Here is a 22,352-nt window from a genome sequence, read left to right on the forward strand (position 1 = left end):
CCAAACACGTGGGCATCAGAATGATTTATTTATCCGATGAGCTGTTTGAAGTTTGAAGTTCTTTTACACAGATGTCCAGTGGATGGTACTTGACACGCCGTACCCACCACATGAAACCTCTCTGCCGTTCGACTGAGGTGTCCCTACCTATCCTGCTGAGTGGACAGAATGAGGTGAGGTGGCCGGGGTAGACATTCACGACACTTACCCCATTGTTTCAACTGCCGCCGCACCGGGAAATCAAAGACATTCCAGATGTGTATTCTTTGGGTCTTTTGGTAAATTCTAGATTTGAAGCTTTCGTGACTGCAAGGATTCATACTCTTAGTTCTTTCGGCAAAGTCACGTAGGTAAAAAATGAAATAAAAAATAAATAAAAATAAAATAAAAATCACGACGTTTCGGAGGCAACACAAGTCTCCGTCATCTTGATGCAGCAAATCTGGCTGTGACGGTCCCACCTGATGACGGAGACTTGTGTTGCCTCCGAAACGTCGTGATTTTATTTTATTAATTTTAATTTCATCTTTTGGAAAAGCCACGTAGATAGAAAAAATAATAAAAATAAAAACAATATCACGACGTTTCGATCGCAACACAAGCAATCGTCATCAGGTGAAAAATATCGCGGGAGAGCTTCTGAGGCAGGATATTATAAAGGTTTGAGATGGGTGTAGCCCAAGGGTAAATGGGCGGGGCTAGAGATGAAATTTGCATGTAAACGTAAGATCGGAGATCTGAGCCATACCCATTACGACGAAGCTCACCTTCTCGAACGCTTCACGCTGTAGGGACTGCTCCGTCTTCGCAAAATGCAGCCGCTACAGCTCTGCTTGTTTACCTGGTTGCACCGTGACGACAACGACATTGGAGACAAGCAATTTGCGGAAACCAAAACGTTACTGCTCTAATTAAATTGAAATAAATCGTGGAATGTAAATGAAAGTGTTTTTGTGAAGAAAAAAAATCGATTCAAACCGCGTTTTAAATAAGTTATTTGTTCTTTTGAAAACAAATCTCATGGTGGTTGTCAAGGGGGGCCCCATAATTGTTTTTTTACCCTTCTATCTGGCAACAAAACTGACACCTTTTTTACAAGGAGTCATGTTTACATAGACCACAATACTTGCAGCCATAATGCAAACAAAAGGCGTCATCTGGTCCAACCCATGTGAGACTAGGCTCTAAGGAAAGCTGTGGACCAATCAACTTCAAGGACAGTGCATATATTATCAGAGCTATGTTTTTTGTTTGCATTATGGCTGCAGGTATTGTGATCTATGCAAACATGACTCCTTGTAAAAAAGATGTCAGTTTTGTTGCCAGATAGAAGGGTAAAAAAACAATTATCATATTTTTTACTGGCAAATGAGGTTCCAATGGAACAACAAAAACCCCGTCTCACGCTCATTACGCACGACACGCAACGCGCACGTTTCACGCCACGCGTTCTCAAGTCGCTGCGGATGGTCAATAGAGGATGAGCGAGGAAGTAACAGCGACGACAGGATTATGGAGATGAGGCTTTGCATAGCTAGCCCCAGCAGCCGTGCATACAGATGACTCGTGCTCTGTCGGTGGATTGATGGGACTCGGAGATCGATAACGCGAAGGGGGCCATTGAACAATGCATCACGGCACAACGCCTTGACATGGCAATGGAACGGTGGCCGTAAAGGCTGCGAGCGGTGTAATATGACAGCGCGCCATGGATTTAAAACTGGGACCGGGATGTAAAAAAGACACGTTGTGGTTGTCGCAACGCCGCGCGATGACAGAGAGCGTGTGTTGGGCTGCTCCCTGGGCAACCCTCGATGGCTACGATCACGGTGGTTCAAATCAGTGGCACAAAAAACAGTGTCGTGCCGCCGCCGGGGGACGCAAGTCAATTTACCAGAATATACAAGTAGGAGCGTGCCGTGTACATAATGTATAACGACCTATATTCTTTAAAAAAATTATCTTGGGCAGGGGACGCATCGCTTGAAGGGAGGTATGATGGCCCATGAATGGAAGTGACGCGGTGGAACGATGGAATGGCATCCGGAGGAGGAAAAACGCCCGGGCAGAGGATGGCTGCTGTGGAGGTGCAGCGATGGTATGCAGCGATGAGATGCAGCGATGGGATGCAGCGATGAGATGCAGCGCATTTGGGGCTGAAATCCGGATGGGTCGTCGCATCACCGCGAGACCGTGCAGGAATGCGGTGCGGCTTCGCCTGGGGGAATGCCTTTCATCCAGCAGTGGATAGAGCACGGTTGATAATGATCACGACTGTGCATATAGATATAAAACAAGACATTAAATAAAGATAGGTGATTTTTTATAATTTTCAGATTATAAATGCCAAGAGTATTCAAATCCTGTCATGGATTTCAGGCACATGTGCATATACAGCATGTGTATGCATTTATTGTACATTACACTGTACATATTTTGCAAATGTTTGCAAATTATCATCTTTACAAAACATTTGACAGGTTATGACGGCACTAATGCATTTCAGCGTAAAGTTTCACGATGGAAATGTGTGCCTACTGTGAATTGTCTCGCTGAATGCTGGCATATCACAAATGTGGCATGAACGTGTGTTCGTTGGAAAATACTGCACTCGTATGTGGACAATATCATTGGTGGTATGAATGTATAAATAAGTATACAATTGTGAATGCAATTTCTCCTCGAGTTTTTTTTTCATTTATTGAATTAAAAAAAGTCCTGCTCTCTTATTCATCAACATTATAGGTCCACAGCAAGAAGAGTGAACTTCCGAGCTAAAACAAACGGCTCGCTCTAGCCAACATTCACAGGTACACGATGGGCGCAGTACTGACTCTAGATGGGACTGCTGTGAAAACAAAAAAAAGTCTCCCAACGCACGGTTAAATAATAAAAAAAAGTCTTCAGTGTAATGAATGGTGGGTGTTACAACAGGAACAGATGCATACAATTATGCCTACTCTGTACTGCCAAGTGTTTTTTTTTCTTGACAAGGACAACGCCTATTCGCTACTGAACAAGCAATAAACAAGGCTGAAACATGCAAATCGCCACTCCGCAAAAATGTTTAAACGAAAAATCACTCAACTGTAGAATGTTATCAAAAGCACAAAGCTGAACCACGCAATAATAACACAACCGAATTGAGTAATTTCCATAGAAAATTGTCTACATATGCTGTATATGTAATATTAACAGTCTTCTTGGTTCTTTCGGTAAAGTCACGTAGAAGGGAAATAATAAAATAATAAAAATAAAACATAATACAATAATTCTCACGACGTTTCGGCTGCTTGCGTTGTGGCCGAAACGTCATGAGAATAATTTTATGTTTTATTTTTATTATTTTATTATTTCCCCTCTACGTGACTTTACCGAAAGAACCAAGAAGATGAATCCCTGCAGTCACGAAAGCTTTAAATCGAAATATTAACAGTGTTATTGTGCTCTACGGTAGTGATGTGCACGAACGGGTCTTTTGTCATCCACTACTGGATGTGGGGCCCTCCCAATAATAATGTGGGTCATCGGTTGTTCAGACCGGGTGAGTGCAGTTTCCTGCACTGCCCTCTGCTGTCCACCACGGCGGAGCCCTTTGAGAGATAATTTAAAACCTGCAGCAGTCCACATGCTGGCTCAACCATCTGAGCAACGATCCGGGCTCAATCGCTCCTGGAAACCAAGATGAGACCTGGCGCATCTCGAATGATCTGGTCACAGGCCTTGGCAGTGTACAGAGGGTGGTCCACACGTCTTTTGACCCTCAATTATTGGACCCCGAACATTTGTTTCCCCTTGATCGTTCATTTCTGATTTTACACCCATTGGTATTTATTTCTATAAAAATGTACGTTTTAATAAAGTTAAATGTGGATCACGAAACATCTGGACCACACATGTACATCGTATCGCATCGTGTGGCGAAAGCGTAACAGCTATGAACGTAAACGCACCGATACATACATTACACGTACAATATCATCGGGATGACTGATATGGGTCATATTTACATTCCGGCAGAAATATATCGCCGTGGCAGCTTGCCGCATTGCTGGCGACCGAGAGGCATCGGCGTGCAATTCGACGAAATTTGGGCGAAAATGTTCACGACACATATGTGGATGTGACCCATTTGGCCAGGGTTATCCAAACTCAAATCTTTGCTACCCACGACAACCTCGCCACGTCTGTCGGCGTCAAATACAAATGAACTCTTTCCACGCTGCACGCACCCGATGATTGTTAAACACATACCACGTGACGCTCTAAGCCAGGGGTCGGCAACCTACGGCTCCGGAGCCGCATGCGGCTCTTTACGGGCTGCTTCTTGACGATATGTACGTATGTACAGTATGTACTCAGATGCATTGCGGCTCTTGAAATACTGAATTTTGTACCGAATTGGAAAGAAGTGGCTCTTCTTGTTATTTTGGTTGCCGACCCCTGCTCTAAGCGGTAAAGTCTGCGTTTCATGGCCAATTCAAAATAAGACAGATCTCTGTGCGTGTGTGCGCGCTTGACGCAGAGGCCGTTGATTGCTTTAGCGAGTCACGTGTTTAGATTTAATTATTAGTTTGAACGGGGAGGAGTACATTGGTGAACGGTGAAAGACGGAGAGTGGTGGGAGGTCGTGAAGACTGGAGTTTAGAAAACCCTCCATTGCGCGGTTGCTATGTTATTTATGACGTGCAATTGAAGCTTTGAAAATTACACATCTTTTTTGCAATTATATTTTGAACTATTATTCTGAAATGTAGTTGTGAAATGGAACTGCTCTGACATCAAAACGCTAAGCCACATTTAAATTCGCCCAGGAATGCGGCATTTTCCCCCCTCCTGCCTATTAACTTTGAAGTGGTATCTTTCAAAGCGTCTCGCGCTGAAAGACGGGGATTCAGTTTTATTTTGTTCTCAAGCACAATACATTAACCAGGATGAATGGTCGAGTATGGTCACATTTTCAAAAGCATCTACGTTAACGCTGCGAATTACAAACACGTTTGCAAACGGTGTTAGCATTCTGTTTAACAAAAATAGGAGCCATTTCTGGCTCTATTTCACAACACATGGCCTTAACGTTTAGCCTTCTTGATATATAACATGTCAACAAAAAGCCATGGACGGCAAGATCTTAATTGTTCACTTCTGCCCGGCATTGGCGGCTGATGACGATGCTGTCTTTCACCGTTTCCTTTCCCTGGTCATGGCGATTGCTTCCTCTCAGCACGCGTCTCTTTTAAATCCTCCGTGAATCCACCTTTTGTGAGAGTTGTCCCTACTCGCCTCTCCTTCCACATGGTCGGGCGAGGCCAATGGTGACGTGGTTAGGGTCAGGGTTATTTCCTGGCCTCCATTCCATTTACATGTCCAAACCAAAGAAATATCCGTTCTTGTATTGTTTGCGTCAGAGCCTTCTGCTAGCCTAGTTTTTTTCTTCGTAAGGTCCCCAAATTATGGTACTGGTATTCCGTGCAGCAATATGTTGTACCGTACTCAAAAGAAGCATATTTCTCCTTCTTGGTTCTTTCGGTAAATTCACGTAGAATGGAAATAATAAAATAATAAAAATAAAACATAATTAAATAATTCTCAAGAGGAGGGGCGAAGAGCGCCAGCTTAAATAGTCGCTCCAAGCCTGGGGCTTGTCATTCAGACTCTGTCTCCTCGACAGACCTGTTCTCCACCTGAGGACGGCTACTTGCATTGTGGCCGAAACGTCGTGAGAATTATTTTATTATGTTTTATCTTTATTATTTCCCTTCTACGTGACTTTACCGAAAGAACCAAGAAGATGAATCCCTGCAGTCACGAAAGCTTTAAATCGAAATAGAAGCATATTTATTTTAAAGCCCTCTGCATAATGAAGATAATAAAACACGATGAAAATGGAGATCTTAGTTCTCGACATTTTGCCAGTCAAGGGAGATGGTGCATTTAATTTGACTATACTTCACCGCGCTGGTCAGTTCAGGTTGCTGAAGGGAAGTGTGTCCAGGTCTACTTCAGATATCACTCGACACTGACGTGAGCTGGGGCTGGCACTCAAACTTAGCTCAAGCTTTTCCCCAAACCTATATCACGAATTAACAATTCTATAAGTGCATTGATATTAATTACGCTAGTCCGGTTCTGTAAATATTAAACATTTTCTCTGAGAAAAATGTTCACTGCGTGAGTTGCTTTTCCGCTGATATTTATTGTTCTGTAAATATCAGCAATTTGACAAGTGCATTGGGTTATCAAGTAAAATATTCGACTGAGTTTATGATTTCTTTTTTTTATGCTTTTATAAATAGTAAACACTTCCATCCTCAATGCTACCACCACCAACACCACCACAGTAATACTGCTCAAATTGGACGGCCGGGTCAATGTGGTCGATGCAACGTTGCAGCCACGCACCGTCAGTCGTCACGACCTCGGCTATAGTGCCCTCTGCTGATCGTAAAGAGAAAAACTGCTCGGCGGAAACTCACAGCAGACACTGTGTGTGTCTCCAACCCACCCCCTCATCTGAGACAGCGTTGGACAATATGGCAAATATAAAATCTAAACGCCACGCGTTGCATCTGATGACATGACTTCGGCTTACGCTTCACACACCGTAGTAGGAGTAGTAGTCGCCTCAAAACTGTTTCATTGCTTTTATGGCTTTATTTTGGTGATTTTCGAAAAGTGTTTTGGTTTGGCCATGTTTGTTTGTTGTAGTACGGAGTTAGACTGATGGCCTTAATCTAAGTTGTCTTGTGGTTGTTGTTGTTTGACTTGCATCCCACTGGGATTTTTGCACACAGCGTTGGTGTACGGTGTTTTTTTCTGCAATATTTTGGTGTCTTTTCTTGGATTTTCTGTTTGCACTTAGTCACTTTAAGATGTTTTCTTGTTCATGTTTTTTTTGTTTGTTCTCGGTTGCACCCGATTAAAGAGCCGAATGGCTCACAGGGCTATACCAAATAAATGAACTTGAACTTGAAAACGGGGCTTCTGTAGTTCAGAAATACATTGGGCTTCTGTCCACAGTGGCATTGTTCTTCCATTGACTTCCAGAGGTGCTCGTGAAAGATATTTCCTCATCGAACACGTTCACAACATGGCTGTGGGGCACAAAAAGGAGAGCATTAAATAATGCATTTTAAACTTGCCAATAGCTTAGTGGATATGTATACGCTGATCATCAAAAACACACCGCCCCCTGCCTCTAACAAGAACGGTTCGAAAAGTTATCACATTTCTGGGTATCAATTAAATGAAAATAGCAATTCCTTGTTAAACATTTGTAGTTTGCAGAGGTCAGGTGAAACCATTACATACGATACTCTTAGGTTTTTTCGGGCATTACATACGACATGTATGATTTGGAAAACATTCATTCTGATGCTCGTGATTTGTAGCATATGTTATATTAATTGATGAAATGACAGGCCCTTATACTCCTTGTGATAATTGTGGGTTCCCTAAGAAGAACAAATATTGATAACCCACGTGTTTATTTAAAACATAAGCCATGCTCGCATCACTGCAACACTTGACAATATACTTTTCATACTTTTGCTTTGATTGTATCATCTCCCTCTGGATGATAATAAACTCTGTGGATTTTTGCGTTGATGCTGCGCGACTCTCCAATGTGTGTCCGGGGGTTGTGTCACGATGTCCGACGATTCATTTCACAATGCTCGGAGCTTCTTCGACATCGCCCTTGTTGCCGAACTAATACGGATGTAATAGGTTACTGTAATTCCATTAACCTGCTCACTGGAGCTCAGACAGGATCAATGCCCGCGCATCTAACTGGGTGAACGCCAATTCAGATTCATAACCTTCTGTAATAGGGGCCAGGGAGTAGAAAACTCAACACAGTAATTCCACAACGCTGTGAACATCAATGCACCGCACTTGAGGAGGAGAACCTTCTTCTTGGTTCTTTCGGTAAAGTCACGTAGAATGGAAATAATAAAATAATAAAAATAAAACATAATATAATTATTCTCACGACGTTTCGGCCACAACGCAAGCAGCCGTCCTCAGGTGAATAACAGGTCTGTCGATAAGACAGACTCTGTCTTATTGACAGACCTGTTCTTCACCTGAGAATTATTTTATTATGTTTTATTTTTATTATTTTATTATTTCCATTCTACGTGACTTTACCGAAAGAACCAAGAAGATGAATCCCTGCAGTCACGAAAGCTTTAAATCGAGGATAACCTTCTTTAACTTCAGGTGGGAGGTGGCTGTCCAGATAAAAACTCAAGGCCCTCAGTGGGCTTTGGCTCAATGCTCTGTCATAGGCATATGAGCATTCAACTCTAACCACCCACTCTCTTCTCTCATTATATCAGGACTATTTTTTTTTAAAATCTGTGTTTGTGACCATTAAATCCCTCGTTTGTTGTGCAACATCCCTTAAGGACCCTGTACTCACTTTCTCCAATATCGATATTTTTGTTTTTGTTTTGTTGTTACTGTTGCTGTGATGGACTTCCCGTGTGAATTAGCCGGGCAGCTGACTCAACGGGACCATCATCCGTGCAACAAGTGAAGTTTAAACTCAACACTTCACCCACGTCGAGATGTATTATCATTATAATAATGCCAACAGCCGTTTCATTGGCACCGCACCATGGCAAGGCGTTACAAGGGGACTGTGGCGAGCGGACCGGTGGGTGTCTGCAAGGCTGTGTTCCTGATGCTAAGATTTGGAGTCGTTTTCATTGGGAAAAGTGCCATTAGTGCACAGTGATCCCGCACATGTTTTCGAGGACTGACAGTGGTCTGAATTAGAAGACAGTATATGCATGTTGAACCTCTCCTTTCGCACCGCACGTAGCCAACCATGCTTATCGGGGGGTGCGGAGGAATGACAAACTCAACACAAAAAGCAGTTCCTGTAGAAATGTGTTTTTAATCTAGATTTAAAAGTGCATAGCAGTGGCATGAGCAAGCAATTGCAGTGATGCACCTTCATCATCGTCATAATTTTTTTCTTAAATACACAACAAATGCAATTGGCTGATGGCTGGTGCGCTCACTCATCTAGCCTGCGTAGCTCATCGGATTCCTCCAGGATAAATACGGATTCTGATTCCGACACATGGGCCAGTAGCCAAGTGTGAATGGGCTGGCTGTGCAAGGCCTTAAAACGTTCTCGAGCGCTTGTGTACGTGTGTGTGTGTGTGTGCGTACGTATGTACGCTGAACTTCTTTAACGCTGTACGTAGCCAACTGGTGAATTTGTTTCTATTTAAAGCTTTCGTGACTGCAGGGATTCATCTTCTTGTTTTTTTTTTACGTGACTTTACTGAAAAAACCAAGAAGATGGTGAATTTGTGTTTGCTCGTGAGTGTTACCTTGTCCGGTCAACGCCTCTTGAGTGCGCGTCTCTCCGCTGCGCTGACGAATTGCTCAAGCACCTGCTCAGGCAGCAGACGATGAAGCACAGGCCGAGGAGGAGGATGACGGCGCCGCTGATGATGGCGACGATCACGGCGATTTCGTGCCCTTTGTTTTTGAAAATGTCTTCGTTTCCCTCTGTTCAGATGCAAAGGTTGCAGGACGCAGTCAGACAAGGCACACAAACGCCAATGCAGCCAATAAAGTGAGTGTTTATCCGTGTGGGATGAAACAGGGGTGCCCAGAGAAATCTGCCACGCACGAGGGTGAAACGCTCTATCCCCATACAGATGGAAACTGATGGAATTTAAGCCAAATGCTGGACCGCCTTCTGCTGGCGAGACAGGATATGGCACCTCCTCAACATCCACAGGGAAGGGGTTTTACAACATCTGTGTGCGATCCACCAACCACCGCTGCAACCACACATGCATGCATGTATGTATAACTTCTTTTGCACCGTACGCAGCCAACCGTGCGAATTGGGAGTGCTGGATTAGAGGCCACGTGTGCCACTGCCGCCCGGCTGGGTTGAATGAACACGGGACGTTCGGAAAATTAGCAAGAAACCGAGACCAACGTGACGCGCACGTGATGCATTGTTGCACGTGTTATCATGAATCATTGCATGGCATGGCACGTATGGGGAGCGCGTATGTAGAGTGTGCCTACGTTCACCTCGGATAACCCCATGTGAACACGGATTTGAGAGATGCGTCTACACGAACAACTGTGGACCATCACTTGTACACATTCGAAAGCTCGGCTTATCGCATCCAACAACAAAAAAACATTGACAAACACTCGTCAGATGACAGGTCTGCATTGTCTCGCTAAAAATGTAAAAAAAACGCAAACGCATTTCGAGTGTCCTGTTTTCCAAGGTGTGTTTCCTCCATTAAATATGTTTTTTTATCGTGTTTAGCAAACTGATTGTACGTGAATTCTAAATTTGAAGCTTTCGTGACTGCAAGGATTCATACTCTTAGGTTTATTCCGTAAAGTCACGTAGGTAAAAAAATTATAGAAATAAAATAATAATAAATGAAAATAAATCTATTAAATCACGACGTTTCGGAGGCAACGTGATTTAATTTTAGTTGTTTTATTTTTTATTTCGTTTTCACCCACATGACTTTACCGAAAAAAACAAAGAGTATGGATCCTTGCAGTCACGAAAACTTCAAATCGAGGATGAGAAACTCCCTTCCCGTGGGGCGTTGAGGAGCCTTATACCCTGGCTCACCAGGAGAAGGCGGTACAGCAAGTTGACTTCTGTCCATTTGATTTGTATCTGTACGAGGAGAGAGTGTTTCTCCCTCGCACGTGAGGATTTTCTCCGCGTGCTCCAGTCCCCCCCCCCCCCCACATGTATAAACACTCATTATAAATTGGCTGAAAATTTATCTCAAAATAAAAACCCAATTAGTTATTGGCTTGAGTGTGGCTTTCCTAAGTAAATTAGCCATGTTATTATTATTAATTAACACTGGTCAACACACTTTTTCTGGCATAAGGTATTCCAACGGTTTTAATGTAATTTTGGGGTGCTAATTCCAAATCTGGCATCAGTTTTTGTCTATCACATCAGGTTTTTGAGATATCAAATATTGCATTTTCAATAAAAACTACAGAAAAAAATATTAAATAAATGTGGATATCTACATAAAATGATATTATAAACACACTATCCTAAAAATACAGCACCATATTTTAACACTAAAGCAGTCACTGATTCGCAACAACTTGCAATCATAAGTGACTGAGTTAATTTCGGGTAAAATCAATGAAAATGGGGTATGCCGATAGCATAAAAATGAAATGTGATAGAGAAAATCTGAGATCAGATTTGGAATCAGCACCCTGAAATTAGTCTAAAACAGCTGCAAAAGTCCAGGCTAGAAAAAAAAAGTTTTTTTTGTTGACCAGTGTTATCTATTATTGTTTAGAAAACTTTCTATTCTCGATTGTTGCGTCGCTCATACGCATTTATGTTGCGTTTCACATTGCAGCTTTACTCGCTTCTCTAATCGTTTCCTGTTGTTCATTTATGTTGGTTGATATCATGACCATGTCATCAGCAACTATGGGACGGTTAATATTTTCTCAGTTTGTGTTTACACCGTTATTTCTCCAATCCAAGTTTCAGCAACTGCCAACGTCACTTTCTCTAGCGATCAATCTCTCATGGCTAATGATGATCTCCAGTGTGCTGTATAACACCAAATACAGGGCGTGTATCAGATGAGGCTACTTATCAGATGGGATAGCAGGACATTGTGGACACATTGTACAATGAAGGACAAATACGACAGGAAATAATGCAAATTAGCTATTGTATATTTTTATGTCATTTCCGAAACCTCTCATAAATAAAATATCCAAACTTTTGCCAATCTACCCCATGGGTGAATAAGGTGTTTCCACGTGGTGACAGACATGAAGGTCGTTAAGCAAGACCCAACAAAATGATTGCGTCAAATGTCACGAAAACAATTGCTTATGGGAATATATATTGACGGCAAAAAACAACAACAACTGTATGACCAAACATGGCATGCGGTAGAATTTTTGTTTACTTGATTATGGCAATATTCATCTTCTTGGTTCTTTCGGTAAAGTCACGTTGAAGGGAAATAATAAAATAATACAAATAAAACATAATAAAATACAATTCTCACTATAATATGACTTTGAGACCCTCCCTACTCCTACGCATTCCACAAGTAGTGACTAATCCCATATCTGCATTTTTCATAAATATGCTAAATTCCTGTTGATATGCAAATTCCTTTGTCAAGGCGCCCTTCCTCCCCTAACCCAGCTTAAATATACGCTGCCAAGCTTGGTGGTGTTCATTCAGACGCTGTCTTTCCGACAGACCTGTTCTTCACCTGAGGACGGCTGCTTGCGTTGTGGCCGAAACGTCGTGAGAATTATTTTATTATGTTTTATTTTTATTATTTTATTATTTCCCTTCTACGTGACTTTACCGAAAGAACCAAGAAGATGAATCCCTGCAGTCACGAAAGCTTTAAATCGAAAAATGTATGGCAATATTACAAACAAAACCCCTCTCTGACAGCAGGGTGCTTGTCCAAGCGAGAAGCAGTTACGCAACGACATTCAGCAACTTGTTCACATTTCTCGCGAAGTGAATATATTCCCGAAATATGAAAATAAATATCTTAATAATAACAACTATTCAAAGCTGTTTCGTCATCGAAATGGTAAATGAAGATTCCTCCACGACCATGCTGGTCAGGTAAGTTTTCTTGCCACACTCCAGCAGGATGGATGGCACGGGTTGATAAACGGCGTGCGTCAAACTTCCCGGATGGGGGGGGGGGAGGTTTGTGGGGGGCCACCACAATAGTGATTCACCGCTAGAGGGAATAAACTTGGGTTGGGCCAAATGAACATCTGGCAGTCCAGGACACACCCCTGCGAACCCCTAAACGCCAGCCCTGGCAGCGAGAAGTTAACTGCAGACCTCGCCTGGTATGCAGGAGTACGTGAGTTCGATCCCGACCCTGGCATCTGCTGCTGTATATTTGGAGTTTGCACGTCTCTCTCTCAAAACCACCCCCACCCTGCACCCGTCCTCCTTGGCTCCTCCCCCCTCCTCTTACCCACTATGATAATGTCCCATCACAAATAACACCCACTACAGTTATTTTGCTGTGCCTTTTTACACCTGATGAAGGAAGCTTGTGTTGCCTCCGAAACGTCGTGATTTATGATTTTATTTCTATTATTATTTCAATTATTTTTATTATGTATTATTTATTTCTTTTTACCTACGTGACTTTACCGAAAAAACCTAAGACTATGAATTCCTCTCTCTCCCCGTGGTCACGTGGATTTTATCTGCGGGTCCTCCGGTTTTCCCTCCACATTTAGAAACATGTGTTTAGAGCAATCATTTATTATTCATTATTATTCATTATTTTCTACCTACGTGACTTTACCGAAAGAACCAAAGAGTATGGATTCCTGCAGTCACGAAAGCTTCAAATCAAGAATGTGTTTAGAGTATTTGGTTGCGATCAATTTTCACGTGATAAGCCACTTTGCTGAGCTATCATTTGTGGCAAGGTCAGTGGGCCTTACCTGATAAAAAAAAAAGTTTAGTTTAGTTGTAGTATATATATATTTGCACTATGTAACCTGGAGGTCAAATTCATTATCAGATGCCCAAAATGGAAAAAAGTTTAATTTCCATCACTGGCACACAGGGTAACGAAACCAATATGAAAGATTACAATACACTGCAGCACCATACTAGCCTTGTCAATACATCTCACTTGTAAACACTGACAAATGCACAAGATGGAGGATCAAGTATATCATCCTCAAATATTAAAGACTTTTAAATGTCGGTGTCTGAAATATGAAGTCTCAACTCACCGCGAGGAGGTGGTTGAGAGAATACGTGTCCAAGGTTCGTGATGGCAATCCCAAGTGCTTCTGTGGTGTTGACTTTCCACAGAGAAGGGAGACAGAAACGAATAGCAATCATCATTAAAGTGCAAAGCAATTGTTATTTCAAAACGTGACGAACTAAATTCCAGTACTTATGTGTGTACGTATGTTTTGATAATTGTTTTTTTACCCTTCTATCTGGCAACAAAAACTGACACCTTTTTACAAGGAGTCATGTTTGCATAGACCGCATTACCTGCAGTCATAATACAAACAAAAGACATAACTCTGATAATGTGCACTGTCCTTGAAGTTGATTGGTCCACACCCGAGACAGCTTTCCTTAGAGCCTAGTCTCACATGGGTTGGACCAGATGACGCCAAAAGGCGCACAATTCAAAGACATTGCACCATCAGAGTATGAGAGCTCGGGAGCAAGCATCTACACTATGGGAACCTCATTTGCCAGTAAAAACATGATAATTGTTTTTTTACCCTTCTATCTGGCAACAAAAACTGACACCTTTTTACGTATGTTTTGTTTCTCTATATATTTATTTTTTTCCAATTTGATCTCAATCGCGCTCTCAGCGTCATGTAATGTGACGAAGTATCCGCTTGGATATCTGGCTGAGAGGCGTTCCTCTTCACATCAGAGAATGGCCCACAGAAGTTGATAGTACAGAACCACCTGCGTTGATGTAAAGTCTGGTCCATACAAGTAGAGGGCAGCACTTTATTTTTTTTACCATAATTCGCAAACATTTGAAAGTAATATTTGTCGCTGAATAATAACTATTCATAGCCATTATTTCCATGTTGAAATGTAACCAAATTTCATGCAAGGCCAAATTGAATGAGATCTTTTTTTTCTGACGTGATGGATGACAAACCAGGCTGAGGCCACCAACTAAGAACCCGGTTTAATCACAAGCGACCGCCTGGATTCAAACCCAGTGTGTCAGCGGTGCCAGCTCACCCCTCTGAACCTCTGAGCCACCCAGCCACCGTGGAGTTTACGTATCGTTCAGATATATATATATATTTTATAAAATACCGTACTACCAAAAAAGGGCACTATTGTGTAATATTCTAAAATAAATAATTTTAACAGGTCTTCTGTAAAAAATTAAATTATACAGCCACAAAACTCATACACTTTTAACATACACTGTATAAAAAGTTATCAGCCTTAAGAAGAATGCAAAACCACCATTTCCTCAAGAAGTGCATTGTGATCATCTGAAGTCGCCAGCAATACTTTGAGCAAATGTAACCACCCAACTAGCAGCGGTGAGACAACAGTTTCATCATCATGAGGACTCATCAGTACCGTACAGTTATGCATGCGCACTGTTACCAAGTATTCCTCTGGGAACCTAAAACTATTTAAAAACGAAACAATATTTATTTTAGCAGGTAAGGCCCACTAAACTGTATAGCTCTTTTTTAGAAACGACCTGGCCACAAATTATAGCTCAACTTAGTGGCTTACAACGTGGAAATGTATTACAGCCAAATACTGTACTATAAACGCGTGTGTTTAACCTCAGACCCACCTCGAAAACTAAAAAAGACCTATAAACTATTTTATGTTACCAGGTAAGGCCCACTGAGATATACATCTTTTTCAGAAGTGACCTATCATGTGGACATTTAGAGCAGCCAGATACTCTAAACGCGTGATGGAATGAAAAACCGGAGAAAAATCCACACGACAGCGGGGAGAACATGCAAGCTGCAAATATGCAGGCACCATGGTCGTGATCGAACCCACGACCTCCTCCTGTACACCAGGCGACGGAGTTAACATCTCGCCACCGTGATAGGGAGAGGGCCCACATCGGCTCGTGGAAAGACGTTTCGACAAGGCACAGAAACGAGCACTGCGTGTACAATAATCTCTCGGCTTGATGCAAACCCACTACGGCTCACGTAACTTCTAAAATCAAGCAAAAGCTCGTAATAACGCGATGAAAATCTCGAATGACAATGTCAGCAGCGCTGTGTCCAGCTCGATCAACTCACCTGCCATGAGAGCGATGATGACGACGACGACGAGACGGCCACAAGTGAACGCGACGCGTGTCGAAAAGTCCCACGAGAAGGAACCAATTCGAATCCTTCCCAAAGACTTTGGTTGAATCACCAACCACCACCAACCACCAAACACCACCTACCAACCACCACTACCAACCACCACCCAACCACCACCACCAACCACCACCCACCAACCACCACTACCAACCACCAAACACCACCACCACCCACCAACCACCAACACCACCACCAACCACCAAACACCACCACCACCACTACCAACCACCAAACACCACCACCACCCACCAACCACCACCAAACCGCCGCCTTGTCGACGATGCAACAGCAGCAGCGCACGTGGAAACAAGTCGAAGGGTCCTTGCCCACCGACCTTCTCGGCAACTTTCCGCCGTTACAGACGACGCCGTCAAATGTGTCCCAGCCGTCAAATGTGTCCCAGCACATTTGACGTTGCCACGCCCGTGCGCACGAACGAAGGGGGCGGGTGGAGAACGCAGACAACCACGGAGGGGAGTGGTGGTGGTGGTGGGCTGACGGTGGTGGATGGAGAGGGGGGGGAGAGCCTCATGCGGTCGACGTCTGATGCCGCGTGCTCCCAGCCGATTGCGTTCGACGAAGCCGTGGGCAGCAGTCGTATCGCTGGCGCGCGTCTTGCGCGCCTGTTTGCAAAACGCCGCTGATAAGGAAGTCGTATGCCACAATGCTGGCGGGGCCAACGCACCGCTTGCACCACTCTTGGCTATTTCTCCACAGTTCCTCCCCACCACCACCAATGACGTTCGGCTGGAAACCCGCGCGCGTCAAGGCGGTGGCAGCGGTGGCTTTTTAAATCCTTTATATTAAGTTCACTTGCGTGCTTGCTTGCGCGCTTACGACCGTGCAAATCTTTCGGTCATGTTTTAACCCACTTCCCGTGATCCAATCGAGCCGACATTTTGCACACAGACTCGTTGTGCGTGACAATTTATTTTCGTGACAATTTTTTTCCAAAATTTTCAACATTTTAGGGGATTTTTTTTTATATTTAATTACCAATTGCTTAATGGTGGCAGGCAATCATCTGACCCATAGGTGGCAGCCATCTCAAGCCAGAGGACCAGAGGACTCTAGCCGCCACGCATATACAGGATTTATAGTGAAAAACTTTGTTTTTACGGGTTAATTTTTTAAACCCATCGGTCGCACAGACGCAGATTTGGCAACTTTTGCACAAATACGTCGGGGAAATTGGCTGAAACTTTACTGCGGTCTTGCACCCCTTTTTGGTTCTCGGTCGTAATGTTTGTTTCATGGATGTAACGGTGATAAATAAATAAATACACAGGGTTTAATTAAACAAAGTAAGTTGTGACTTACGTGCCCCATGCGTAATTTGTGTTTCGATTATTTATCTTCGAACAAACACGTGGCCATGCCTCGCACCCGCAGAAAGGGCATCTCGTACCCCCAGGGAGTACGTGCACCCCAGGTTAAAAGAACCACTGGTTTAGTCAAACATTGTCTTGTTAAGAAGAACCACTGGTTTAGTCAAACACTATCTTGTTAAAAAGAACCACTGGTTTAGTCAAACACTGTCTTGTTAAGAAGAACCACTGGTTTAGTCAAATATTGTCTGGTTAAGAAGAACCACTGGTTTAGTCAAATATTGTCTTGTTAAGAAGAACCACTGGTTTAGTCAAACATTGTCTTGTTAAGAAGAACCACTGGTTTAGTCAAATATTGTCAGGTTAAGAAGAACCACTGTTTTAGTCAAATATTGTCTTGTTAAGAAGAACCACTGGTTTAGTCAAATATTGTCTGGTTAAGAAGAACCACTGGTTTAGTCAAATATTGTCTGGTTAAGAAGAACCACTGGTTTAGTCAAATATTGTCAGGTTAAGAAGAACCACTGGTTTAGTCAAATATTGTCTTGTTAAGAAGAACCACTGGTTTAGTCAAACATTGCCAGGTTAAGAAGAACCACTGGCCTAAAAGGTTTTGTAAAGTGGATGCTTAACAAGGCCGAAATTAGGGTTGCTTTCATGGTCTAGTACTGTAATACGATGATTTTATCAGTATGTCAAACATTACGTTAATAAGTTCGATGACTGTAGTTCATGTTTTTCGCGGATATACTGTCTAGCCGTCCAATGTGTCTTTACGTTGTATGTATGGATGTGTGTTGAACTTCATTCACACCGTACGTAGCCAACCGTGCTAATTGGATGTGCGGGGAAAGGGCCGTCCATAAATGACGTCACGCATCTAGGGGGGGGGGGGTCAGACATTTGTGACGATGTGTGACGAGGGGGGGGGGGGTTGAAAAATGTGACGTCACATCAAAATGCGCAACTTTAAATAAATATAGACAACACGTTCTACTTAATTAAATAAACTTTTTAATTTTTCAAGGAATGTTTTTTCCTACAACATCAGAGTGCAGCACCACATTAAATACGCACTACAATGACAATAGTCTAAATCGATTTGAAGCATGTTTTATTTTTTGGGGGGGGGGGGGGGGGGCAGAGCTTTGTGACGTCATATTTGAGGGGGGGGGTCTGACTTTTTGTGACGTCGTGTGACGAGGGGGGGGGGGGGTCAAAAATCGGCCAAAATCGCGTGACGCCATTTATGGACGGCCCCTAAGCACAAAAAGCACCTCTAAAGAAATGATTTTCAATCTGGATTTAAAAGTGCCATAGCTCCAGTGGCTTCCTAATATCGTTGTATTGCGCGTTGTGTGACGTGATGCTGTGGTTTTGCTTCAAGTGCTTGCGAGCGTGTGCTGAGCAACCAAGTCTGCTTTCACGTTTAAGAGGCGGCGTTGTTTTAGCACGACGACTTTTCGTTCCATGTGCTGCGAGAAATTAAAAGGAACTGAATTTATAATAACCGACGCTCCCGGCCGCAGTCGCCACGTGTGTGTGTGTGTGCTGGGTAGTGACCCAAATCTCCTGTCCCATCTCTGGACCCAGAATGATTGAGGCCGGGCTTCAGTCTGCCGAGTTTTTGTAACCACCGCCCCCACCCCCTTGTTGCGTGCGGTCTGTGCCTTCATCCAAGGCTCTTGTTTTGTTGGAAGAAAAAAAAGGAACTGAATTAATTTCCTGGAGAAGCACCCAGCACGTGGAGCGAAACGTCAGACATCGTGTTGAACAGCACTCAGCGCAGCAAACAAACATCTAGACCTCGGTAAGTTTAGTGGTTCCTGCCACAGGAACGTGGAATTCCCACACTTTCTCAAGACCATGAGCAACGATGAGGGCTGCCGTATTGTTTGTTTGGGCATGGAGCCGCTGTGACGTAATACAACAATTAAATACGGACCTTCGCCTCTTTTGGACTCACATAAATAACGAATATGAAACATCTTACTGTTCATTTAATAACCTCAATGTAGACACAGGTAATACAAAAAAAACATTGATTAAAATCAGTATTTGAATAAGTATTTGAATCAAAGTTACCAAAAATGTCACAAAAAAAAACATGTCGTGGCGATATCAACGTCTGCTTTCACGAATGTGCAGAAACATGTTTTGGTTGAAAAGTTCACACCACATTGCAGATAACCAATACCGCTGGCTCGGCGTCTGGTAGTTTATTTAATTCCCTGCGATTATCTTGCTCTGCACATGAGTCTGGCGGTCTGCGTGGATTAAAATAATTATTATGGGTTAAACTTCAGTAGGTCAAAGGCTCCCTAATAAACCCGGACATGTGTCATATATAAGCAACGGCTCAAGTTATTTTGGTGTGCAGCTATAGTGCCAAGAGCTTGACTCTTCAGCATCATCTTCGCCAGCCATGGTCTATCAACTGCTGGATGAAGGCATCTTACAAGCAACTGGGATATCTAATGGTCTTAGCGACGCGCCAATCCACTTAGTTCCTGCACACCAACTGATTTGATAACTCCATTGTTAATCTCAAAACACCATCGTTCTTCTCGTAATGTCTCCTACCAAAAAGCACTCACTTTTATATGAATCTAACTCAGTGTAATTTCACGCATGCAAATTCTCCATACCTCTTTGAAGACTTTTGAGATATTGTTCCATTTTCGTTGTCAACATCCATGTTTCCACACCATACGTCCTAGTATATAAATTAATCACCTACATTATTTTCATTTTACCAGGTAAGGCCCACTGAGCTATATAACTTTCTCAGACGCGACCTGGCCACAAAGCATAGCTCAACGAAGTGGCTTATCATGTGGACATTTATAGTCGCCAAATGCTCTAGATAATATGCACCTGCTCTTATCCACCACTAGATTAATTCCATCTTGGTCCACCATCAAGAACTGCCCTGGATATGCATGCTCTGAGATGTTTTTCAGTTGTGGGCTTTAACAAATATCTACAATTGTTTTGCAAATTTGTTGTACAAACCGTGATTATGAAAACAATATTCAACCCTAAATAATAGACGATGTCACGGCAAGCAATGGGAGCACGGAAACATTAAATAGTTTGATAATTGGAGAACAGTGGAAGTTAAACGTCTTTTTGGGCTAAAAGTTGCCGGGTTAATTATACAACATTTTCAAATGGAAAAATAGAAAATAAAGGTCAGGAATCGAACCACATTTCAGATGAAGCAGAGTGAGTTCAACGTCACAGTTGAGGAAGTAAACGCTGCCTGCCCTTGTCAGTATGAAAACGCGAAGCCTCGACCAGATGGTAAAACTGTATGTCACCATCAATGAAACGGGAACAGTTGTTCAAACAACATTATTGGTCCTATTTACTGTTTAGTTTGTTGTACATCCTCCGCAACCTCCGATTAGCACGGTTGGATACGTACGGTGCGAATGAAGTTTGACATAAATTCATATAAATTTTGATTTAAAGCTTTCTTGACTGCAGGGATTCATATTCTTGGTTCTTTCGGTTAAGTCACGTAGAAGGGAAATAATAAAATAATATAAATATAAAACAATACAAATTCTCACGACGTTTCGACTGCAACACAAGCAATCATCATCAGGTGTGAAATCCACAGCAAGATTTTTTTTTCAATTTTCTTGCTGTGGATTTCAAATTTTCTTGCTGTGGATTTCACACCTGATGATGATTGCTTGTGTTGCAGTCGAAACGTCGTGAGAATTTTTATTGTTTAATATTTACAGTATTTTATAATTTCCCTTCTACGTGACTTAACCGAAAGAACCAAGAATATACATCCATATATTTAATGGATGATCGCGAGATTGTATGGCATGTATAGCCATCCGAGCTGACATCATCGTCACCAACTTTATTTTGTCTCACCGGGTAAGAGCTCGAGAGAGTGGGATAGTCTCATTTGCAGTGACCTGGGTTTCCAAAATGGCACGAATTAAATTAACGCATCTTCAATCACGACGCAAATCAGGGCAAAAAACAATTGTCACACGAGAAATCTAAAAATATTGCGTGAGCGTATATCAATGTTAAAATAATACATTCCATGTTTTGTAAGTGGTCTTGGGTATATTACAGTGCTTTTAGCCTGATCATAATAACACGTTTACAATCTGAGTACGACGTTCATAATACAGGTTTTTTGGTTAGATCGCGTAAGTATTAATGTGTCGTTATCCTCCACCACCCGACACAGCCAATTAGTAAGGGATTTGTCACGTAAACAAAACGCCAATTAGTTACTACTTCAGCCCACCGGTGTGTTTTGAGAGTAAATTGTAAATGTTGTGGGCTTTTGGAGTGGGGGTAGATTCATGAATGCACATAAATGACATTGGATATATGCATCCCCGGTTGAGTTATACATGAGTGGGGGGAGTGGGATGGGGATTTTGACTTCAAACTTTCGTGACTGCAGGAATTCATATTCTTTGGTACCTTCGGTATCGTCACGTATGTAGAAAAATAAAATTAAAATAAAAGTAAACATAATTTTATTTAGAAATTAAACGTAATAATTTTTTTTATTTTTAAATAAAATTTGTATTTAATTTTTATTTTCTATCTACGTGACTTTACCGAAATAACCAAAGAATAGTGATGGGTACTCTTAGGTTTTTTTCGGTAAAGTAACGTAGGTAAAAAATAAAATTAAAATTAATAGAAGTTATAATAGAAATAAAATACATATTGTATTTAAGGGCTTGTCTCTTGGAATTTTGCCTCACTTAATGCAGTAAATCTGGCTGTGACGGCCCCACCTGATGACGGAGACTTGTGTTGCCTCCGAAACGTCGTGATTTATTATTTTATTTCTATTATTACTTCTATGAATTTTAATTTTATTTTTTACCTACGTGACTTTACCGAAAAAAAAACCTAAGAGTATGAATCCTTGCAGTCACGAAAGCTTCAAATCTAGAAATAGTGATGGGGATTACATTTGTCTGTCCGAAATGTGAACACACAAAACAAGTCAACCCGTAAAAACAAAGTTTTTCACTATAAATCCTTTATATGCGTGGCATCGGGGCGGCTAGAGTCCTCTCGTCCTCTGGCTTGAGATGGTTGCCACCTATG

Source organism: Lethenteron reissneri, chromosome 54, assembly GCF_015708825.2.
Source record: "Lethenteron reissneri isolate LAM-NWPU_2019-01 chromosome 54, ASM1570882v1, whole genome shotgun sequence".
NCBI lineage: Eukaryota > Metazoa > Chordata > Hyperoartia > Petromyzontiformes > Petromyzontidae > Lethenteron > Lethenteron reissneri.